Genomic DNA, 26,166 nt, shown 5'->3' on the forward strand with positions numbered 1-26,166 from the left:
CCAATACCTTATTCCCCTCACTGCAGGGGAAAAAAACCTAAGACCTTCACCCCTACCCCACCCCAGACTGGGCAGTATCCTATCCACAGTAGGTTCTTGGCGAATGTATACATTGTGTGAGAGCTTGTGATACATATTCACAGCCACAGGGTGGCCTCATCTTGCTTTACTTCTTGACATTGTACTGCCTGCCGTCTGTGGTCTTGCTGACTGGTCAGATTTATTGTCCGGCTCCTGAAGGGGCTTCTAAGGGTACTAAAGGACAGATCAAGATGATGTCTGGATTTTCCTGGTAGAGCTCCCTGCCTACTGACTCTGGACAGGACAAATGCCCTCTAGCCAAAGACCCTTAAGAACCTACTTTTGCTGAAGAAGTTGGATTTTTTAGTCCTTGCAGCAAGGAATACACACTTTGTGAAGTCGTGGAGTGTCTCAGGATGAGGGTGCTGGAAAAGACTTCCTGTATAGAAAAGAGCTACTATAGCAAGTTGGAGACTGCTATCCTTTCAAAAGCCTGCTACAAGGTTAGCCCTTGGCCTCTATCAGAGATCTTGCAATCTGGGAATAGTCCCACCATTCCATAACTGGTAAGAATAGCTCCTTGTGCTTAAACTGTGCAAATAATGTGGTTTATGTGGAGCACCTGCTTTCCTTCTGAGAGTCTGAAATTTGGCCTGTGCTAGGCAGAAGCTGGCTATATGACTGGCCCCCAGTAAAACATTGGGCACTACATCTCTAAGGAGCATGCCTGATGACAGTATTGCACACTGTTATCATAACTCAGTGCTGGAGAAATTAAGCACATTCTGTGTAACTCCACTGGGAGAAGATTCTGGAAGCTTAGGCCTGTTTTTTCCTAAACTTTGCCCACATACCTTTTACCTTTGCTGATTTCAATGTATCTTTTTACTGTGACAATCACTATATGCTGAGTCTTGTGAACTTTTCTAGTAAATCACCAAATTTGGGAGTGGTCTTAGGGGTGTCTGACATACTTATGATAATATCTGAAGTTACATAAGTGTCTTTGGGGAAGGTGTAAAGGAGTGGGACTTGTTCTAAATCAAATGATCTCAAGGAGCAGGAGCAATTCTGTGATCTGGTATCTCAGGAAATCTTACCTAGGAGGAAAGATGAGAACAAGGCTGAAGCTGAAAGGAGCAGTTGTCACTTATATTAACCAGGAGAGGGGATATTTTGTATTTTGTGACTTGGACAGTGTGTTTTGTCTGTTCAAATGTGGTTATGGAGGAGTCTGGGTTTTGTCTTATTCCATCACAGCCACAGAGTGGCCTTTAAAGTTGATGCTTGATGAAATGCTCTTGTTCAACAGGAAAACACCCAGACCCAGCTGTGGGTGCCCACCAGCTCCAGAATATCAGTGGCTGCTTTTCTCTTTTCCTAAACTGTAATGCAATCTCAAATCATTTCATCTTTAATGCCATAACTTTCATTTATATAGAAAATTTTCTTTATAATGGTTTAGATTTCTCAGGCCTTTATAATTATTGCAGGCCTCCAATTTCCCATACCTATTGAGTGCCTGTTACCTTTAGTTTTTTTTTGATCCTAGTCTTACTGGGGTGAAGTGGTATCTCATTGTAGTTTTGATTTACATTTCCTTGATCATTAGTGATGTTGAACGTTTTTTCATGTACCTGTTAGCTGCATTTGTGTCTTCTTTTGAGAAATGTCTGTTTAGGTCTATTGCCCGTTTTTAATAAAGCTATTTGTTTTTGCTATTGAGTTTTTGGAGTTCCTTGTATATTCTGAATATTAATCCCTTATCAGAAGTATAGTTGGCAAATATTTTCTCCCATTCTATAGGTTGTCTCTTCACTTTGATGATTGTTTGCTTCATTGTGCAGAAACTTTTTTGTTTCATGTAATCTCATGTGTCTATTTTTGCTTTTGTTTCTTATGCTTTCAGGGTGTTATCCATTGCCTGTTCCAATGTCCCAAAGCATTTCTCCTATGTATTCCTATTGTAGTGTCATCATTTCAGGTCTTTAATCATTTCTGTCTTTAATTCAGTTTGATTTTTGTAACAGGTGAAAGGTATGGGTCTAGTTCCATTTTTTCACACAAATATCAAAAATTTCTATAAGCACTTTTTGACTTCAGCCTTCAATATCTATCATAAAGGCCTCTTTGGCATCTTCTGGAATAAGAGTTGGGATGCTCATTCTACTGACAGGGCCCCTATTGGCATGTTCCCCAGGGGAGTAGGTAGTTTTGCCAACAGTTGGTAACTACCTCATGATTTTCCTTACAATGAGTCCTAATTTTCAGTTTTGGAGAAGGAGTCCACTCAGCACCTCACACCAGTAATTCTAACTTCATCAATCAGCAAAGTGGAAGACAAAGTCTTAATTTTAGGGAACCATTTATGACTGTGGCAAAGCATCTAAATCTGCACAGTGCAAAACAGTAGGCATTAGCCTTGTGACCATTGTTGAGCCCTTCAAATGTGATTAATCACCACTAAGTTGTGCTGTAATTGTATAATATATACTGGGGCGGGAGGGGGGCTGAGGATGTAGCTCAGTGGTATGGTGTTTGCCTCGCATGCAAAGACCCTGGATTCAATCCTCTAGTACCAAAAACAAAACAAAACAACAAAAAAAAAAACAAAAACAAAAAAAACAACAACCAACAAACAAAAACCAACAACAGAAAAACTACACACCAGATTCCAAAGACATGGTATAAAGAGATTAATAATTTCTGTATTGCTTATGTATTCAATTGGTAATATTTTTGATAAATTGGATTAAATAAAACATTATTGAAATGAATTTTATCTGTTTCTTTTTAATGTTTTTTTTTTTAATTGGCCACTAGGAAATTTAGTTTTAACTATGTGTCTCACATCATATTTGTCACAGACAGGGCTGTTTTAAACCAGGAGTTGGTAAACCATAGACAACTCAGGCTGATTTATCATGTGACCTATTTATTTTAAAAAAAGTTTTCTTGAAATATAGCCATACCATTTGATTATGTTTTATCTGCAGCAGCTTTTGTGCTATAGTGGCTGAGTTGAATAATTGAGATAGAAATTGTATGGCCCACAAAGGACTAGCTGGTTCTTTATAGATGAAGTTGGTCAACCTCTGTTCTAGCCTCTCAAATATAATGTGTTTTTTTAAACTTATGAAATCTATTGCATATTTTTATTCAATATTAAGTATGTACTATTTTATATAGCAGAAAATGAATCTACTTGGGCTAATCCTATCTTAAGCTGGGTAGTTAGATAACCGTAACACCCTACTGCCCCAATTAGTGGATATCAGAGAATTTCCCTATTAGTTTTATCATAACAGCATCCTTATGAGACTTTGTGCTGAATTCCTCACTGATTATCACCTCCATACAGTGAAATAATACATGCCCATGGGTTGGGGACTGTACGTGGGGAAAATCCTGATAATAACTTTCATATAAATCACTAGCAGAGCTCCAAATCAAGATAAGTACCAACCGTATGTGAGCAATAGCCATGATGATGAAATGGAAATGCTGGTATCAGCCTCAAATCACAGGCTTCAAGGTACACATGGAAATTACAGTTACAAAGAAAGCAGTATCCTTTCAGAGTGGAGAATGAAATCTTCTGCATTATCAGAGAATCATATCTAACAACATGTGGTCTCCTTTCTTGAAATCGTGCAGCGGAGCCAATTGGCGCAAATGATTATACTCTTCATTTCCCTACTGACCTTTCATCTTTTTTATTCTTGTCAATTTTCCTTGTGAAGCGTTACCATTTTGATGGGGGTGTGGATGTCACGAAAGCACGTTCTGCATCACACTGAAAATTATGGCCGCAAAGCCTTCTTAAATTACACTCTAATAGTATTTTCTTGGAAGTCATTATGAGTTTTGGTTCTTCCTAACCTTTGCCACCAGGGATCAAATAGCACAGCTCAACGTTTCCGTTGCTGCATTTTATAATGGCGGTAATGTAAGAATTTACTGGGGACTTTATATACAGAGACAAAAGCATGCCACTTTATGAAGCTATTAAACACCATGGATTTTCCCACATGAGAGATCAAGCTTATTGTATTTCCCAAGTTTCCCAGCAGTTACCCCTCAGCCCAGCTTCATTGTGCGAGATGGTGTGTTTGGCCCAGCCGTGCTCTAACCCAGGGTCATTAGCGTCTTGACTGCAACCCAGCGATATCACCAAGGCATAGCTGCAGAGACGACGCGCCACTCCATCACCATGGGTTGTTACTGCGGGACACCTGGCCAATAAGCAGGAGAGGTTATTATATTCCCTTTTGACAATAGAAGCTTTTCAAGGGCCAACAATACAATTTTTTTTTTATAGCAGAGATTAAAGTTAAAAACACGACAAGCAGAGAGGAGTCTGCTCTTGTGTGCAGACATCCAGACATTCTCAGCCAAAGCAGGCAGTAAGCCGCACCATCAAAATTCTAACTTGAAACTCCCAAGGTTCTCCAATTAGATGCTTATCTTTTCTTTTATGGGTGAGGCTTTGTTTAAAGCAAAATTTCTTAACAGAGAAAATATGGTTTCACTACCAAAATGCATTTGCTATGGAAATGGAAGACTGCTGAAACGTAGGAGGAAAATGATTAACATGAAAAATGATTAAATAATATACCTTTATGTTCACAAGCTCTTAAAATGCAGAATGATATTCTTTCTATGTAGGGGGATCTGTGGTACTCATTAGGACTCTCTTTGGGGGTAATTTAGTTATTAAAATCAATTTTGTCTTATGGAAATCATGAAAACATTTCTTAGATTTGAAGGTTTGTGTTTTTTTTTTTTTAATTAAGAGTACTCTGAATCTGGAGGTATTTACTGTGTGGTTTTAGTCACTGATATAACTCTAAAAATATGTGAAGCTGCCTATGAGATATAAATCATCCGACCGCCAAATGCCCTTGTTGCTTCTTCAATTGGGAGAAGAGGGAAGATTCCCTTTCATGGTCATCTGGTGGACATAGTGGTCACTGGGGCAACTTCAGGACATCTACTTGGAAACTGCAGCATGCAGTGGCAGCTAACTACATATAAAAAGTGAAATATTGGTTGCATAGAGCTAAATCATGATTGGGCAGGAACTTCTAAACTACTGAATGGACAGCTCATCAAGGGCACGAAGATTGTGCTTCCAATTTCCCAAAGTTTACAAAGCACAAAAGTTCACCCAGTGACTGCTGATTCATGGTGTGATTTTCATTTCCTTTCATGGTTCCCCAGAGACCTGGGCCTATTACTCTGTGAACCCGTAGGGAAAGCAATTGCACACTGAGTATATGCAACAATTTTGATAGCAGAGATTAATCCTTGTCCACATAAATTTTCCTTGGGATTCCATGTTCAGTCAAGTCTAATGGGAATGACTCTAAGCTGAGAAAAGTGAACACAGCCTTGATGGTGCTTAGATCTAGATGGAGTCACAGAACCTGCTGGGAAGAAATGGCTTCTATTGACTTATATTTGCTGACAGGATGCTGTCAGGGGAACGAAGGTGCTGTCGGAAGGACAGACTTGGCGAACGGGAAATACAAGACATTTTAAGGTCCGTCTCCTGAAAAAATAAATTCAAAAAAAGAGTGAAATGACGGAGGACTTGACCCAATCCTCCAGCACTATTTGGGCTGCACATATTTTCAGCATCTGTCATAAAAGCTCACAGTGCTATGAGGGACTTGAAGTTTAATGGTGTGTAAATTTTTTTAACTCTCTTGTTGCCTCTTGGCTGCTGCCTATGAATGTGGAAAAGCATTTTTTTTTTTTTGCATTTAGTTTTAGAAGCACAAAGAGGAAAATACAAAGCACTAAGTGCCTTGAGTTAAATACACTGAGAATTCTGTGCTCAAGAACACATCCAAATGTCAATTCAACTTGACTTTTGGAAATTTCCAGACCCGAGGTTTCCAGAGCCCTGATGCAATTTTTTTTGGCTTGCAAGACCTTCCTATTTGCACCTACCTATAGTCATTATGACTCCAAGTGATTGACTTTCTTATCCTTCAAGTTCTCTAGATATCTGGTCACTGGTGGAGGAAATCACTCCCACGTTCAGCTCTCCCTTGCTCATTTCATCATGTAGCCATTTTGGGAATGTGGGGAATTGAATTCAAGGAGAAATGAGTAGAAAATCATTTTTTAATTTCAAAGGGAATCCCAGGTATCTCTATACTTGAATATATGAATACTATGCAATTTATGAGGTGCTGGGAAATATACTACATTATGTAGAAAGATTTAATGCAATCCATGGAGCTCCAAATGCCCTTTGGAGTGTTTGAAGCCAACATTTACAAATACAATTTTAAATAGAGGATAACTAAATGGGTGTTATTATTCTGTTCTAAGCCTACTAACGAATTCTTAAGAATGTAGCATGAACTGGTTGTCAAGGTAATGTCTGGGAAGGAGGTAGAAACTGTCACTAAGCCAAGTGGAAAAATTAAACCTTCTCTCTGTCATATTCCAGCAATCCTAAAGCAAAAAGAAATTCCTAGACACCTCTCAGAGCCCTTTTGTATTCTCTTCTCTTTCATCCCTCAATCCTCTTTTCCATTTCCCCATAGATGTCCAAACAAAATAGAATGTTCTCCAAGAAAACTCATTTAGAGAAGTTGAGTTTGGGGTCAGTCTTTTTTATTTTATTTTATTTTTCCATCTATGAGTCTTTCTTTTAGTTTATACCCTCTGGGCTGATTCAAATTAGAAGAGCATTTTGGACTCTACAGAGGACACATGGTAGAGTACCCTAAATTGGAAATGCATGTTTCATGATAACAGACATTTCCACTCTTTCTGGGCATTTCCAATTGCTGTAAAGCACCTCTGTGACATTAACTAATCCATAGACCCTCTGGAGACTCAGCAGAGAAACTGAGGCCATGAAAGTGATTACAGGGCCATTAAGCATAAATGGTGGAAAAGAAATTACATTTGAATTTTTTCATGTTCTGCTTTCATATAAATTACATAAGACAATGGAAAGAAAAGACCATCTGGGTTTGGATTTCATAAAACGAGACTCACATCTGCTTTGGTATGTCATATAAATATTCCCTCATTAGAGAGTTCAGTCTATGAAACACTTTTTGTCAAAAAAGCACTAAGAAAAAAGGGGGAGAGATTGCATTTCATGGATGCTGATTATGTTTAAATCCTCAGTTCTAAATATCAACCAGCAAACACCTCAGAGGATTGTATGTAACTTTATTTTTAGAAATTCAAGTATCTTAGGCTGTGTCTACTTTGGCCAAGTAATATGCACTACTTTTTTATTTGTTAAGCATGGGATTTGGTGCTTTTCTTCATGAAAATTAAAGGGCCTTTGTGTTTAGTTCAGCTTTTAAAAAGAGCAGAGGATGGAAAGGTGCACAATTGTAGATACATCCTTTGGCCTCATCAACATGAAATGAATGTTTCCAACCATATTGTATTATTTAGCTCTCTGGCCACCATTTGGCTCTTCCTTTTTCTCACCTGCTATCTCTTGGCTCAATCTACTTTGAATTAGTTCCATCTCAAAATTCATGTGATAACAATACAGTGGCAGTAGGTCTAGAATTTGCATCCTCTTAGGTTCAAGTCCAGGGGGAAGAAAAGAGGTGCCTTTTCAAAATCTTATTGATGCTGAATGGGTGACATGCATATCCTGGAACTAATCACCAATCACAAAGCCTAGGGAAGGTAGTATTCTGATTGCCTGGGGCCCAATCACATGCCTCACTTCTGAATCAGGGAAGTGAAACTTACCCAAAGCTTATGGGCCAAGAATGAAGGAGGCATGGTCATTGTAGTGAGCAATTTCTAAGATGGCCCCAATGATCCATTTTTCCTGGTATTTATGCCTTTGAGTAATCCCTTCCCTGTGAGTGTAGGTTGGATCTAGTGACTCACTTCTAACCAACAGAATACAGTAAAGGTGATGGGATATCGTTTCCAAAATTGGGTTACATAAGATAATGACTTATTGCTGGCAGACTCTCACTATTCCCTTCCTGGCTGGCACACTTGGATGAAACAAGCTGCCATGTTGGAGGGACCCATAAGGCTAAGAACTGAGCATGGCCTACAGCCAATAGTCATTGAGGAATGGAGAACTTCAGTCCAAACACCCTCAGGGAACTGAATCCTGGCAATAGCCACCTAAGTGAACTTGGAAGCAGACCCATCAAAATTTCAGATGAGATCCCAGTCTTGGCTGGTTACTTGATTGCAGACCTATGACAGACCATGCAGTAGGGAATACAGCTATGCCATGTTCAAATTCTTAACTCAAAGAAACTGTGCAAAATATATGTTGGTTATGTTGCTAAGTTTGTGGTAGTTTGTCATGTAAGCCATAAATTGCTAATACAGTGTACCATGTAAATTTGGGGTGGATACACTGGAGAGGGGTAACTGAAGTGTGGGTAATAAAAGTAATAACTGCTCACAATAACATATTATAGGCATGATCTAATTAATCCTCCCAGAAACCCTATGAGGTGAGTAACAATTGCTTCCCCCCATGTTTTTAAGATGAGGAGATTAAAGCATAGAGAAATTAAATAACTAGCTCAAGCCTAATGTGGTGGTGTACACCTGTAATCCCAGTGATTTAGGAGGCTGAGACAAGATAATTGCAAGTTTGAGGCCAACCTCAGAAATTTAGCAAGGCCCTAAGAACTTACTGAGACCCAGTCTCAAAAATAAAACATAAAAAAGGAACTCAGTGGTTAAGTGATCCTGGGGTTCACCCCTGGTACCCCCCCAAAAGTAGCTCAAAATCACATAGTCAAAAAATAACACTATTGGGGCTGGGATTGTGGCTCAACAGTAGAGTACTCACCTATCATGTGCGAGGTGCTGGGTTTGATCCTCAGCACCACATAAAAATAAATAAATTAAAGGTATTGTGTCCAAATACAACTAAAAAAAATTTTAAATAGCACTATTAAAATGAGAATTGAGAGGGTAGAATGTGCTATTGACAGAGCAAATTTTAAACCTTAAGTGGTTTGAAATACAATTGCTTCCTTGTCTTGTCTTTGCATAGATTAAGTTAAGCTCAGAATTTTTCCCCATTTTAAAGATTCTAAGAGCCACACTAAATAGAAATTTTTCTTGGGCAAACTGCTAATCCTTCAAGGTGGATTCAATGACCACACAAGGGGTCTTAAGAATCAACTAAATTTAGTAGCCCCAAAGTAGCAAGAACAACAAATCACTGTCACCTGTTGCCAACCTTCCCTTACTTGCCTAGCCTTGTTCTTTCCTGAAAGTTTTTGGACCAGCCCTGAGCAGGACTGAGACTGTGGTGGAATCTGGAACTTGTTTTGCTTTCCTTCACCCACAGCCTGCATACCAGGGTTTGGTCATGAACACAATGTAACTCCTTTGTCACAGCTGTCCCCAGCCCCTCTTCTCTTGCAACATTATTTCCCTGCCAAGAACTGCATTTCCCTGAATAAGCAGGGTCCCTGGAAGTTAGTGTGTCTGCAATGAATCAAGAGCTCCCCCTTTCAGGGATGTAATAAAGCAATCCAAGCACAAGAACTGAGGTGGATCAGGTGGATTTCAAGGGCTCATCCCATCATGAGAAGATATAGTTCTATGATTGCTTGTCTTGCTCTGTCTTATATTACGGTTTTTATTCTTATTTTATTTCATCTGTGGATTGTGACCTTTTTGAGGTTTGTGACTTCCACATAAATGTTTTTAATTTTTAAAAAATGTATGATTGTTACAGTTTGGATGTGAGGTGTGCCCCAAAAGTCACATGTGAGACAATGCAAGAAGGTTTGGAGGAGAACTGTTTGTCTTATAGCCTTATCCTAATCAGTGAATTAATCACTGATAGGATTAAATGAGTGGTATGTGGAGGCAGGTGGAGTGTGGCTGGAGGAAGTGGTTCATTGGGGGTGTGGCTATGCGGTATATATTTTGTATCTGGAGAGTAGAGTCTTTCTGCTTTCTGATTACCATATGAGGTGCTTCCTTCTGCTACACTCTTTGGCCATGATTTCTGCCTCACCTCAAGCCTGAGTAATGGAGCTGGCCTTCTGTGGACTAAGATCTCTGAAACCATGAATCCCTAAATAAACCTTTCTTCCTTTACAGTTGTTCTGGTCAGATTTTTTAGTCATAGCAGCAAAAAAGCTGACTAAAGCAATGATGCTTGGGCTGGGGATGTTACTCAGAGGTATAGCATTTGTCTAGCATGTGCTGGACCCAGGGTTCAATGACCAGAAATTACATCATTCATATATATACATACATACATATACAAATATACATATATGATATATACATATATATATAATTATATATAATGAAATACATATATGTATAATGCTCATAGTCTCAAATTCTTACTATGTAATAGAAAAATATTTATGAAAAAACACATCCTGAAGAAAAGTAATCTCAGAAATAACCTTTTATTTTTAGAAATATGTTTCCCTTTTTTGTTGCTCTTTTATATTTTTTTACTTTATGATTAACTCCAGAAGAACAGAATCATAATATGCTGTAACTAATGGTGATGGATGTTTTGTTTCAGGTGAAAACAGAAGGCAAATGTGTTCATTAATATTGTTGATTATTTGTAGCATATTATGTATGTCCTAGCCAAGATTATACTGCTTAGTTTTATTTTTAATCTAATGACTGAAAATTTTCACCCTGCTTAGAAAGAAATAATCCCAGATATTATTTCAGTTTTAAAATTTTTATTTGTTCTTTTTAGTTATACATGATAGTTGAGTATATTTTGAAATATTTATACAAACAAGGAGTATATCTTATTCTAATTAGGATCCCAGTCTTATTATTGTACATGATGTGGGGATTCACTGTGGTGTATTCATATAAGTACATAGGAAAATTATGTCATGTTTATTCTGCTGTCTTTTCTATTCCTGTTCTCCCTCCCTTCCCTTCATTCTCTTTTGTCTAATCTATTCCACATAGAGCAGAAGTTGGTAAACTATAGCCCTTAGGAAAATCTGGCCCTCTGCTTGTATTTGTAAATAAAGTTTTATTGGAACCCTACCACACCTGTTTATTTACATATTGTCCATGGCTACTTTTGCACTACAATTGTAGTATTGAGTAGTTGTGACCGAGACCTAATGGCCAGCAAAGCTAAAAATATTTCTATTTGAGCTTTAACAGAAAGCATTTGCTGACCTTTGACAGAGTGTGGACACTGCTTCTTAACTTGAAAGGACATTAATAATGTGTAAGCTGTGATTTGATTTGATGGTGCTAATTTCCTTTTGAGCAATGAGCAACTGGTGTTTGTTCAGTACTTTTGTATGATACCTTCCTCTAAAGTATTTAGGTCTGCTTATAGATTTGCACATCTAGTACAAGGTTCATAAGCTCTTTTTCCAAACTCAAAGTGGTTAGTTGTCCTTCACAAGTTGCATATGCTGAGGATAGAAGAAACTCGGAGAACACTTCAGGTTCACAATTGCAAAGTCAGGCCCCTCGTGATGATGATTTGTGTTTGCAGTTGTGTTTTCTGCATTGTACCAAAACTAATGTAAAAGGAAGATATTTAGTTCATCACCTGTTTGTCTACCAGTTATCCTGAATAATACCAATACCAAAATCTGCATGAATACCAATAATCCCACTTCCAGACAGCACATCTTTTCAGAGGCAGTGTCATCTAGTCCATGATGCTTTTTCTAAGTGGCTAAGAATGTGACTTCTGCCCCCTGTGGATCTCCCCTAGTCCCAGGGGTCAGTCCTTATTCTGAGTCTTATGCTCCCAGGGTCCTCCTTTGTTCATACTTCTCCCCATGCTCAGGATTCTGTTGAGCTAAGTGGATGTGAAACCCATTTCTAGATCATACCTCTGGTACCTGAGACCTAGGAATTCCCTGCCCAGGTATCTTATGTCTGCTTCTGAGTCCATATGGATTCTTCCAAGTGGCCCTCATCTATCTAAGGGTAGGGTGAACAGTGCTGCTGGGTGCACTCCCAGGCCTAAGAGTTGCCTAAGGCAGTGACTATTTGTAGAGCATTCACATGGCAGCTGGATGCATGAGCTGGAGTATCCACTCTCATGTGCATGAGGCCTCTTGTCGTTTATGGTATATCTGGGGACAAGAAAGAGAAAGGGCTGTGCTCTGGATAGGCTCTGAAAATTCATCATGTTTCTTAAAACCCAGTCTTGATCTTACTGGTTTACAAGCAGTCTCTCTTGACTAAACTGTAAATTCCTGGAATGCAGAGGCCACCTCCTATATTTTCCTATATGGTACTTGTTCAGTGGCTAAGACATCATGGGTGCTCAATAGATACTGGAATACTGAAAGCACCACACAATTGTGTTACTGAACTGACAACCCAATGAAAGTCAATGTTCCTCTTTTTGTTTTATCTAACATGCTAACCCAAACTTAATGCTGCAAAACCACCATTTTATTATGGTCACAGTTCAGTGGGCCAAGGATTTGGAGAGCATAGAAGGATGAATTGTCTCTGTTCCACAAAGTCTAAAAGATTCAAAAGCTGCGATGACTCAACAGCTGGGGCTGAAATCATCTGGAGACCCACTCAACTCATACATTTGGCTGGGAACAGAATAATACATGTAGCCTCTCTCTGTGGCTGCTTGGGCTTCCTTACAGCATGGTGTCTGGGTTTCAAGAATGATCATCCCCAAAATAACAGGCTTGGAAATCATTGCAGTCACAAGCTCAGCAAGGTTCAAGATAAAGGAAAATAGGCTCCCACCTTTGACAAGAGAAAAGGCTAAGATATATTTAAGAAGAGCATGTGGGACAGGAAATATAGTTGTGGTCCTATCTTCAGTAAAAAAAAATGTGCCATAGTTATGTATTAAGTAGACATTCTTTTAGAAAAATTAACACATCTGCCTCCCAGACCTATGAAGAAGGAGAGTAAACTTTTTCAAATAAATTGAAACATGGAAAAAAATCTGCTTTCACCACACTTTTGTTTAGAGAGATTGCAGTAAAAGGTATGGACTGCCTGTATGAGGTGAGAGGTCTAAAATGTGCCCCACTTAAAATAATGATTAGGGGCTTGCAATGGTTTCTTTCCCACTGAGTGGTTGATCGTTTCATTGCATTCACTGTGTCCCTGTGGTATAGAGTTACTTCTATATGAAGTACTAAAATAGCTTTTCAAAAACAAGACAGGAAGTTTCATGCTCTAATGAACTAATATAGTAAAATGTCAATATCATTAACTGAAAAAAGTAGCAGACAAATGTTTCAGTTAAACTCAGCTAGGAAAGTTCTTTTCTTTGGGAACTTAACTTGTATTTAATAATGCTTAATTAGACATTATCAAGAAACACAGTCATCATGATTAATACAAAGAAAATGCTATAAGTAAAGATGTTATGAGTAAAAATATTATAAGATTCTATAGATTTGTTGTCCAAATGGTTTATTTGTAGGGCAAAGAAATGAAATACAATGATTATACGCAGTCTTCGGAAATTTCAGAATGCATGTATTTTGAAAATAACAGTGAGTTGAAAGAGAAGGACCAGTATGAATTGGTGGAGGCCACTCTGACACACCATTGTAAATAGAGTAGCTTCCTACAGTTTCTTAAAGTTTTTAATTTACTCTTTTAGTTTCCAAAATATGCTTCTCTTAAGACAATGGAGACACGTGCCTCCAAGACAGAGTCAGGAGAGATTTTGAATGGTGTCTTCCAGGATCTCCCCTAAAAATATTTTGTTTCTACACCTCACCCTTCTACCAGCTTAACCCACTTAGTGGTTAAGAAATAGGGGATCCCTGATCCTATCATTTATTGAATATCAGATGGAAACCAATTCTTAGGTCCAAAAATGCCAATCTTCTTCCAAGATACCTTTCTACAAATGAAACTTCTGGCAAATACTGGCTTAACAAACACTGGCCTGCCAGACTCTCCAGGGTGAATAGGCAGAACAACTTTACCTTGAGATAAAAGGCACACAAAGATAAATTCAGAAGGACCTTCCAGTTTGATAACCCAGAGGTTTCCAAATCCACTCCACAGAATTAGTGCCCATACGTGGCCAATGGAATTCTGTGCATCCACCAATGTTGAAATCAAATTGGCTCTGGTTTTATCTGTTTCATGGATCAGGTTTCCTTACCAGCTTTCATGGGAAAACATTTGAAAACTAATAGCACCTCACTGTTTGTAACTCATGTTCACATTCACCTCAGTTCTTCCTCATAAATATTGATGTTACAAAATGGATTCTGGGCATCTCTAAATAATTTAGAGAGCTCACTTCATTTCATCTCCCAATCATGGTTTAGCTTAGTTAAGCATTTTTTAACACCATAAACTATTTTATTTTTTTTTAACCAAAGAGATCAATTATTGTTGGAGTCATGGGCAATGTAACAGTATCAAATGCTTTGGATCTCCTCTCCTCTCTTTGGTCCCTAGTTGAAGATTCTCAGGGTATAATCATTCTTTTACTAACTTATTTTAAATTGTTAGATCATTTGAGTATGAAAAATACACAGACTGATATATCTCAAGATGGTGACATATTTTAGCAGTGGCTTGGCTCTGACTGGACCCTTAATACATTGCTTGTTTTATGAGGCAGTTTGGGGAAAAGAACAGAGAAGAATTGAAATGATCACATTGAACCTCAAAGCTGCAATTGAGGAAGATATTGTTCATCTGAATTAAAAAATGTGCAGTGCGGCAGTCCAATTCTTTCCCTTGGATACTATTCTTTATAGTACCTATGGCTTGTTTGAGGTAACACTTTGCTGATTCCTCTATGCAAATCCCAGTACTTATCACAAAGGGGCAGAGAGGAATTTCTACTGCATTATTGCAACTACTTGATCTTACTTAGTTTGGCAGGCTGTCTCTAATATGGCTCCCAATGATCCTTGCTTCCTGATATTCATGCCCTTGTGTAATCCCATCCTCTTTAGTGTGGACTACCCTAGTGAAGTGCTTCTAACCAACATTATGAGAAAGGTTATAGGAAGTCACTTCCATAACTAAGTTACAAGAGATTCTAACTTTAACTTGCTAGCCAGATAGGAAAGGGCTGGTAAATGTTTGTGTGTGTCTCAGTCAGTTTGGACTGCTATAACAGAATACCATAGACTGGATGGCTTAAAAACAGAAATTTATTTCTTACAGTGTCAGAGTCTGGGAAATCCTGCCAGCATTTTCAGGTTCTGGTGAGGGCTCTATTTCTGGTTCACAGATGGTTGTCTTCTTGCTGTGTCCTCATGTGGTAGAGGACAGAAAAAGAGAGGAAGTGACCTCTTTCCTGTCTCTTTTTTTTTTCTTTTCCTGATATTCATGCCCTTGTGTAATCCCATTCTTTTTATAAGAGAACTAACCCTGCTGTGAGGGCTCTACCTTCCTTACATAATCACCTTCCAAAGGCTCCATATCCAAGTAGCATCATATTGGAGATTACATTTTCAACATATAAATTTGCAGGGAACACAAATACTCAATCCACAGCAGTGTGGCTCACCAGATCATCCTAGAATATGTTATCTCCTCTGGAGGTTCAGGTTTGTGTTGCTTTGGGTGGATTTATTGCTGAAACAAAAGGCAACAAAATGTATATTGAATACAATACAATAGAAGTTGGTTTCTTGATCATGAAATAGTACTGGGCAAGTTCAAAGGTTGGAAGGATATCTTTCCCTCCCTCATACAATCATTCAGGGGTCCAGGGTGATAGAGACTCTGTCATCATAAACATAAAACATTGCTCTGGGATGGAGAGAGTGGCTCATCTTTATTACAGCCAGCAGGAAGGGAAAGAGAACATGATAACCCATGTAGAAGATCTACAGGCCAGACCTTTATGTGAAGTATGTCTCTTCTGATAACATTCCATTGACTGTATCTAATTACCTGACCATATCTCACTGCAAGAGAGCCTGGAAAACGTAGTCTTATGGCTGAGTGACCATTTCTTAGTGACAACTCCATACCAAGGAAGGAGCCTAAGAAGTTTTGGTAGACAGTCACACATTCTACCATACTGCTTTGGGGAAATTGAACATTTTTCCATGGAATAACCATATTAGTATTCAAATGTGACATGAAAAGTGTAATACTGTAGGCCCATTCAGTAAGGTCTGTTGCTTCCCAACCTTGCCACCAATCCTTTCACATTTTTTTTTCTTCCCACCTAAGAACAATCCAACCAAATCTTTACCTACCAACAATTAATTCATGTTGAAACCAATTCAGGCTGCCTGTATTCCTAAGAATAGTGGGAAATGTGATGTTCTTATTGACTGTACATTGAAGGGTGTCTTTCTTTACTGTTCCTCAGAGCCACCTGCAATTGGGACTGTAGCACCCAGTAATCTGCATCAAGCCAGTGCTAGTAGATTCCTTATGGACCTGCTCCTGAATTTTTCCTCATCATTAGAATTATTTCTTCATTCTCAAGTCATTTCTTCCTTTGGTTTCCTTGGATACTACCTTTTTCTCACTTCTACATTCTCTAATTTTAGATAACCGGGGGTACATTTCTCCTTACACATTTATGGTTTCTAATTTTCTATCTCTAGCCTTAATGTCTCCTTTGAGCTAAAAACTGCCCACTTGACATTTCCAAGTCCATGTTAATGAACAGCACACATATCATATGTTCTCCTCAATGATACCACTCCTGAGTACTGACATTAGCTAATCACTCTCACTCCTTGTCAAAAGTCTAGCTTTCTTTTCTTTGTAATTCTTATCCTTATATGATATCACTTTCATTTACTTAGTTGTTTATCATCTATATTATATCTATGCACTCTATGGGTGCTAAGTCTTTTTCTAGCTTGTGCAGAGACTAGCACAATGCTTGAAAGTGCCCTAGAGATATTTGTTGAATGAATACATGAAGAGTTAATTTTAGTGAACTCCCTGGAAGTCATAGGTGCAGGTCAAGGGACAATAAGGTGAAAGTAGCAGACATATTGGCCTGGTGTGTTAGGAATTACTTTCCCTTAAAGACCACTAACAATGGAGGAGAGCATACTGGTCTGCTATCTGATTGGTATACAGCAGTGAAAACTTAAAAGACATTCAGTAAAATTTATAATTATTGCATAGGAAAAAAAGACAGTATTGCATCTTTTCATCCCTAGGTCAGGGTGGGCAGTTTTTCTGTAAAAGGCCATAAATAAATATTTTAGGACTGGTAAGCCGTAAGGTCTCTTTTGCAGCTATTGAACTCTTCCCTTGTGTTAGGAGAGTAGCCATAAACAACATGTAAGCAAATAGGTGTGACTGTGTTCCAATAAAGTGTTCTTGGAAACTGAAATGTGAATTTTATATAACGTTCACATATCGCAAATATTATTATTTTTATTTTTCCAGCCATTTAAAACTATAAAACCATTCTGAGATCACAGGCCATAGAAATAGAGGCAATGGGCTAGATTTGGTCTGTGGTCCATGGTTTGCTCACCCCTAACCTAGATTGTCAGACAGCTCAGTCTTGTATACATTGGGCATGTTTTTCCAGGTTTCATGGCCACTTTATAAATAATGTTTCATAAAACATTTTTCATGTAATACTCGGACTTGAGTCTCTAGGGGTGTTTTGGGTTGGAGAAAAGACAGTAGAAAAAGAATATCCCAGCCCTAAATGGTTAACATTTATATTGCAACATAAATTATTCTGTGCTCCAGATTGCCTGTAGTATCCATGCAGAATGATTCATGTCAAGATGATAAAATGATGCAGTCTCTTGAATTTGATTCCAGCTGTTCCCATCTTTGATATGATTTGTGAATGACATTTGTATTTTTCACTGGTGATTAGTTAATGCTGGGAAGGACGGCCAGATGATAGCTGTCTAGAATCCTGAAGGCAAAGATTTACTTGGCTGGAAAACTGTTCAATAGAATAGCGTTACAACATTTACCACAAATTCATTTAGCATTTGTCATTAGAAGGTGCTTAGCATCCGGAAAACAACCTGTAACTTGAAGAATTTCTTAGACTATTTGATTATACTGTGATTACTGAATGCTGGTAACCAAAAAAAGACTTCATCCACATGATGCATTGCTCTTGTTTAGAACTCAAATGAACTCTAAAGAAATGATTCCATTTTCTCCAGGAGCCGTTTATTGACTTATTCATGGCTAGAGGAAATCTCAGCTATGCATCACAGTTTGGAAATCAAGTGTCAAAAGTTACTGGATTTAGGTAATAATGATAACAGTGATCCATTTATTAGTTTACTCATAATGTGCCAGCTGCTAAACTATTTTGCACTCATTTTGTCTTCACACCAGTGCTTTGAAACATTATGTTTCCTTGCCAGAATTTTCATCCACCCACCAAGTCATGCGAAGGGCAGGTAGGTAGCTTCCAGTCTTCTATTTTCTTTGCATTCATGTAACCTCTTATATTATGATTCTCAGGGAATACAATGCAGTCAGTATAACTCCATGCTCCTCACCTTCAGTATTATTGACATTTGGGTTCAGACCATTCTTTGTGTGGGGCTGTCCTATGCATTGTAGGATATTTAGTGTGCCCCTGGCCTCAACCCACTAGATGCCAGCAGCACCATCTTTGTACTAGTTATGACAACCAAAATTGTCTTCAGACCTTGCAAATGTCCCTTAGAGAACAAAATCACCCCAAGTAGAGAACCACTAGTTTGACTCAATCTGCTCAGTGCAACATTTGAGTATGTCAAATCGTCCTTGGGGCTTGGCCTGTATTTTCACTTCCTACGTGAAACCTTCTTGGAATGAGCTTCTCTTTACTTCAGGAATTGAAATGTGAGCTGCATCTAATTTATCATGAATTCTGCTTCATGAAAAACAGAGTTCATTATGATGTTAGCCATAGTGACTGAATTCTCTACTCTAGATCCATATTACAAAGAGGTATCAAGTTTTAAAAAATAAGTAAAAAGAGCAGATTATGTAGGACTCTCCCTCTCTCACACACTCTTTCTCTGTCTCTCTTTCTCTTCTCTCATCTTTGTATGGATCGAAATCTTCATAGCCTCACAGTAAATAAATGAAGTGTTTTCTCTGCATGTGTGTTCTTGGGCATTTATTTTGCTTTCCTTTGTGCTATTCTGTATATTCAAAACTGTCTGAAATAAACATTTAACATTTTTTCTTTTAAGTATGGAGGATTGAATCCGGGGGCAGATACCACTGAATTATATACCCAGTCCTTTTTAATTTTTTTTATTTTGAGACAGGATCTCACTAAGTTGCTCAAAGTGTCACTAAATTGCTGAGGCTGGCCTTGAACTAATAGTCATCCTGCCTCTGGCTCCTGAGTTTCTAGGATTACAGGTGAGTGCCACCACACCCAGTTTATCTTTTTTTTTTTTTTTGGTACCAGGGATTGAACTCAGGGGCACTGAGCCACATCCCCAACCTTATTTTGTATTTTATTTAGAGACAGGGTCTCACTGAGTTGCTTAGTGCCTTGCTGTTGCTGAGGCTGGCCTTCAACTTATAGTCATCCTGCCTCAGCCTTCCAAGCTGCAGGGATTACAGGCATGTACCACAGTACCCGGCTCTAGTTTATCATTTTTGATAAGACAAAAATTCCTTTTAAACATGGAGTTACTAACCCACATTTAGCATTCTAATTGATAGTAACAATTTATTTAGATACTATGAGGCAGGTTTCTTATCAGAACATGATTGCAATTATATCTCCAATGACAAAACTTCTTATGAAAACTTGATTGGTGAATATAGGAAAATAATATGTTACTGAATGAAGAAAATAAAATTAGAGCAATGTCCTAAAAATTCAAAATGCCAGGGATCTGCAAAAATAAACATCCCATCTGCCAATTTACATTTTTAATATTTTCATTAAAGAACTATGGAGGACAGGAGCAGCAGTTGCTTTGTATTACATGCTATCTGGGATCAGCAATAGTGGACTAACAAGGTTTTCCTACATTTCAGATGTTTGTCAATGATTGATTGTCGACATTCATATCTACATATGCTTGCCAGGCTCTGGGGGCACAAGGTCTCGAAATGGAGGCCAGGTCTTCTATTGATTTTGCACAAGAGCAGACCACACTGGAGTGTTCTAATGTGCTGGCAGAATATTCTGACCACTGATAACAATGTTCAGATAATTTAGCTTAGAATTTCAAGGCCAAGGAGGAACACAGCTTGGGAACACTGCCTGCCAAGGCTTTTGATGACTGAAAAGCCCCAAGCAAGCACACAGCTTGCCCGCTCAGCACAGGCACTTGGCTCCAGCCTGTCATTAAATTGTGGGCATGGACCCAGCCCCAGGCTAGGAAAGCAGCCCCTCCTGGTCCATGAGCAGAGTAGGAAGCCCTGACCATGAATCCTCTGGAAGCTGGGAATGTCACCTCCTGAGTGGCCCTGATGCCAGCTCCCGCATACAGAAGTGGGAGAAGTGATGGCTTTCAGGCTGAGGCCTGTCAAAGCAGAATTCCCCAATTCCCAGCCAAAGAACTTAATCCTGAGGTGGAAAACAAATAAAATTCATACAAAGCAAACCCAACAATTCCCTTTCCTTGTGAGAAAGGAAATGACTGGGTGATGGTTTTGGATGAACACTACCCAGGACCATGGTTCCTCTCCTCCTTGTAGGGGAGGCTGAGGAAACTCTGCTCAGATTAACAGGGTCAGCAAGTTCAAGCTGTTGGTCCTTCTGATCAGCAGCACCTCGATGGGGTTCCCTATGCTATGATAGCAGATTTTGTTTGCTTCTTGATTTTTCTTTAGCTTCTGGTTCTCTGACACCGATAGAAGCAATCGGATTTCTTAACCAGAATTAGATTGTTAAGTCCCTTATTGCACAAGGGAGGAAATATTCTCAAGTAATTTTCATTCAGATGAAATGGGGATAAACCAGTCTTGAAATAGTTAGAAGGAAAGAATTAAAATAGTAACTCTATTCCCAGGTATGTTTTTCTCCCGTAGGAAACAGTGGTTTAAAGTTTATGGAGCAGGTTAATGAGTTGGAGAGCCTTGCCTTTTGGCTCAGGTCCTAAAATAAGACTTTTAAACACACTTCAAAACTATATAGCACTTCTCATTAATGGCAAATAAAGAATTAGGTCCTGAATCAGGATGTAAAGGCAGAGTGATTCATATAGTAATAAGTAGCAGAAATGAGGTTTTATGAAAATGAAAAATTTCATTTATTAAATGATTCCTGGAATGCCATGGGCATTTATTTTGCTGTGTTTTTTTTCCGATAAGCTCTTTGATATTTTTCAGAATTTTCTTCAATAAATATATATTGCTAGAGAAAATGGATTAAACTTAAGAGTTGAAAAACTGATGTGATACAAAAATGATGTTACAAGAAGTAGACAATTGCCTTCAAAAATCTGTAGAAAAAAATGTTTGACTTTGTTCAAAATTTTGGATTGAAGTACTTTTAAACCTATTTTTGTAATTCTAATTCTGTTTATCTTTAATGGGTCCAAAGTAGAAATCTTTGTTCCCTTTTCTAATATTTAAAGTTAATAGAAATGTGTATAACTTGAAAATCTGAGCATCTTTTGAGTTCTTACTGTTGATGACTTTTTCTTGATGTCAGTTTTCATTCATGTGTGCCTTTTGGATCACCCAAACCAGCACATTGATTCTTTTTGTTCTGCATGTAATGCTGGATGTCAGAAGAGATTCTAATGATAAAGCTACTAATATTTATATGGCAATAAATGAGAGCAGTTTTGGCTAACTTTCAATTGAGTAAATATTTTAGAATTTGGAACAAATCTGAATAGTACCAAATGCAAATGTAACATTGATGTCCACCCTTCCTCCCTCCTCTCCTTTTGTCCCCTTTCTTCCTATCTTCTTCCCTCTCTCCCTCCTAGCTTTGTTTCTCTTCCTCCCACCTTCCCTCTTTTCCTCCCTTCCCCACTTTCTTTTTCAGTTATCATTCACTAAAGACATACAACAAAGCAGGGAATATGTTAGGCCTCCAAGATATTAAAATTTGACAATGATGCATAATTCCTACCCTTAGGGAGCTTAGGTTCTAGTGGGGGAAAGTTTCTCACATAAAGGCAACAATTTACAGATTCTTCTGAACTGTGTAAAAGAGAAAGAAAAAAGAAAGAAGGAAAGAAAGAAAAGATGGAAAGAAGGAGAGAGAGAAGAGAGCTGTATTTTGGGGCTACTATATTATTTTTAAAAAATACCAAAAAATACCCCCCCCAATGTCCCACCAGTATTCTAGGAAGGATATGTCTCCAAGATTAACAAAAACAATTATTCTCTCAAGTTAGCCATGGGAAGTGGAGCTTCATAGCAATAACAATGCTGCTCTTAACAATGGTAATTGTCTTAAACACTATTAATAGTGTTGCCTTTAACAGCACAGCAATAGTGCAGCAGAGGTGGCTGTGACCAGAAGTACCTCATCTCTAGATCTAATATAAAAGGTGAACACACCAGTATTTCCTGTGCTGCAAGAATGTCTAGAAATAATCCATTTTTGCAATACAAAAATATTTTGAGAGCTTAGGTAGTCTCCTTTTAAGTATTTTTAAAAATACACATGAAAACCTCAATCTCTCTTTTTGCATTAATAATGATTTTAAAAATATTACTAGCAAAAGATCCCTCCATCTAAATTGCACATATGTGAGAAATAGCTCTCTTGAGCATTAGCTCATTGGCAGCCTCCACATCCAGGGAGAAGCTGGAGGTGTTTACTCTCCCCACATCCCTCCCTACCTTACTGGCATCAAATAGGTGGAGTCCAGAGACATTGCTAAACATCCTGCAATGCCCCCAAACAGGACCCACCACAAAGAACCATCCAGCCCCAAATGTCTTCTGAGATGGAGAAATCCTGCTCTAGAGAAAAAGACAGCTGGAGAAAAGACTGAACAACGAGGAAAAGGGGTATCAGAAGGCTTTCTCCCTACAACCAGTGAGGTGAGGAAGGAAAAGTATTTATATAAAATGTGCTCAGCAGATACTGACTTTCCTGTCCTGTGCGTCCATGAAGGTAGAAGATTGTACTTGGCAATTTCATTAGACCCAAAACACATAAGCAAACAAAGTCTGTAATATCCTGCCTAAATTGAAAATGAAAACTTGACACCCAGACTGTAATTAGCAAGAATGAACAACTTCCTCATTTTCCCCCAATTCACCAGGGCATTTTAACACTCAGTCATCTCATTTCCTCCCAAAGCTGTAAAGGTGTCATGATTTCAATCTCTCTAGTGGAATTTTTCTGCAACACCAAGCCTGGCCCTTCCACTTTAGAGATGTTTATGACGGCTGTGTCCGACAGCATTAAGGAAAATTGGCCACATTTGTGTCTCGGAAGCTGTCATGAGCTGTGTTGATTTTCCTCTAGTCAGAGCTGTCCCTGAGGGTTTCCTGGTTTTAAGGGCAAAACCCTCAGGAAGAACGGGCTGCTTTGAAAGTCAGCCTAGCCGGTAGCTCTCTGAAGTCGGTTCAGACAAAGTCCACTCACAGTGTTGCTTGGAGGCTATTCAGCAGGGAACAGGAGCCCTGTGGCCTTTCTCTCTGGGCTGTCCTCTATTCCTGGGATATCTCCTATGATGCTACGTGCCAGCATAATTTTATCCCCATCCCTCCATCAGCAAATGTTAGCCTTGCTCAAACAAGTCCATCAAGACAAGATTGATTGGCTTAGAATTTTTTTAAAAAATACATGTATATCAGGGCCTAGAAATGAAGCCCAGAAGGGAGCAGGCAACTGTATGTTTTGGACCCTGAATCTGGCGGCATTGCTTAATGAGGAGCGCCTTCCCGATGGGATCAAGGCTTCAGCCTCTGCAGGCCTTGGCCCTGTGAACTCTGGGGTCAAAGGGTCACGCCCTGGCACTTCTGCTCCCAGTCAGTCATTTGAAGGTTTCAAACATGACCCTAACAGCCACCTTCTCCATTTCAGGACGTCCTGAGTGCTGGGTCTGGAATGCAGAAAGGGAGCAAGAGGCAACCGATAACAGATGCTGGGATTTGGCCACCCCCTTCCTTTCTCTGCCTGCATCAATTCCCTAGGGGTCCAGGGTCAGAAGCTTTGATTGGGCTCATTGTTCCAAGTTGACAGCTGCACGTTTGTTCTTGTCTGAGTCTCTTGCTGCTTCTCAACCTGGCCTCCGAAGATGGACTCATCCAAAGCCTGACATGGAGACTGAAACTTAGGGTATTCATCTTTGTCATCATCTACATTCACTTATTTATTGGGTGCTGACTACAGGCTCCAAGAAACAGTCGGACCACTGAAAGCTATGCAGCTAACTCCATCTGAATAGGCCTGCTCCAATTTTCCAACTCAGGACTATTTTTCTCACCTGACCCTGTCTTCTCTGTTACTCAAATTCTTTTGGGGGTGAAAAAATGGAAACACAAAGTAGGTAAAACCAAATATGATTTAGGTTGAAAAGCAATCAATTGAAAATTCCTGTATGCAGAACCATTGTCTTATTTAAATATATTTACTTTTTATATTTAAAAAATTGCTCATCAGAGTTTATTCTACCACTCCAGGTGAAAGAACCACAAGAAAAATAAAAAAATATTTTTAATTGACACATAGTAATGTATATATTTATGGAGTGCATGGTGACATTTCAAAACATGTATATTATGTGTGATGATCAGATCAGGGCAATCAGCATATCTGTCACCTCAGATGTTTCTCATTTCTTTGTGTTGGGAACATAGAAAATCCTACTAGCAATTTTGAAATATTAAGTTAGTTGTGGTGACCCATAGTAGTTTTGCTATGCTAGAGAATACCAGGAACTTTTCTTCTTATCCAAGTGCACCCTTGAATCATTAACCATCCTCTCTCCATCCTCCCTCCCAGGCTCTGGTAACTATTATTCTATTCTCTACTTCCACAACTTTTTAGCTTCCACATATGAGTGAGAAAATGTAGTGTTTGTCTTTGTATGTCTGACTTATTTCACTTAACATAATGTCATTCAGTTTTATCCATGTTGCTGCAAATGACAGAATTTTTTAATGGCTGAATAATATTTCATTGTGTATGCATACCACATTTTCTTGCCCATTTATTCACACATCTGTAGCTGTTTAAAATGTGATGACCTTCTTGATTTCTTTCTTAGAAATTTTGTTGTTGGTATATAAAAAAGCTACTAATTTGGTATGTTGATTTTGTATCTCTCCACTTTATTTAATTTGTTGATCAGTCCTAAGAGTTTTTCAATAGCATTTTTCCCATGAATAAAATCATGTCACATTCAAATAGGAATAATTTGAATTCCTCCTTTCCTATTTGGATGTCCTTTATTTCTTTCTCTCTCTTTATTACTCTGGCTAAGTGTTTCAACACTATATTGAATAAGAGTGATGAAAGTAGGCTTCCTTCTGGCAATATACACATATCCATGTTTATAGCAGCACAATTCACAATACCCAGGCTATGGAACCAGCCCATGTGCTTGTCAACAGATGAATAAATAAAATGTGGTATATATACATAATTGTGTTTTACTCAGCCATAAAGAAGAATGAAATATGTTATTTGGAGGAAAATGGATGGAACTGGAGACATAATTTTGAGCAAGATAAATGAGATTTGAGAGAGAAACATATTGTTATGTTTTCCCCATATGTGGAAGATAAAGGGGGAAAAAGACATATCATAAAAGTAGAAAGGTGACTGTAGTATAGAGGAAGGGGGTCATGGGGAGGAAGGAGGGAAGGGTGGGGGCAAAATTGATCAAGTTGTATTTCTATATATGTGGGAATATGTCACAATGAAAACCCCCATTCTGTATAATTGAGATGAACTAATGAAAACTTAATAATTTTTAAATGTTTAAAGATGAAATATAATAAAAATTAGTCAAACTATTAAAAAATGGACATCCTTATCTTTTTGTTTAATTTAAATTTTGAGACAGGATCTTGTTAAATTGCTGAAGCTGGCCTTGAACTTGAGATCCTCCTGCCTTGACCTTCTGTATAGCTGGGATTACAGGTGTGCACCATCTTGCCTGGCAGCATCCTGGTCTTGTCCCTGATCTTTGAAGAAAGGTTCAACTTTCCCCCATTCAGTATGATGTTGGCTATGAGTATATCATATCTAGCCTTTGTTACATTGAGGCACATTCCTTACATACCTATTTTTTAGGGTTTTATCATAAAGGGATATCAAATTTTATTGAACAC

At 38.5% G+C, this 26,166-nt stretch overlaps 1 long non-coding RNA gene across 1 annotated transcript in view; it reads left to right on the forward strand.

Annotated features, from left to right (window-relative positions):
• Positions 1-25,688, forward strand: part of LOC125614149 — a 177,524-nt gene extending 151,836 nt beyond the window's left edge. The window contains exons 4-5 of the long non-coding RNA XR_007344793.1: positions 22,782-22,920; positions 23,912-25,688. This is a non-coding gene — a long non-coding RNA (uncharacterized LOC125614149). The remainder of the gene's footprint in view (positions 1-22,781; positions 22,921-23,911) is intronic.
• Positions 25,689-26,166: the final 478 nt, after the last annotated feature.

Source organism: Marmota marmota, unplaced genomic scaffold (genome assembly GCF_001458135.2).
Source record: "Marmota marmota marmota unplaced genomic scaffold, marMar, whole genome shotgun sequence".
Taxonomy (NCBI): domain Eukaryota; kingdom Metazoa; phylum Chordata; class Mammalia; order Rodentia; family Sciuridae; genus Marmota; species Marmota marmota.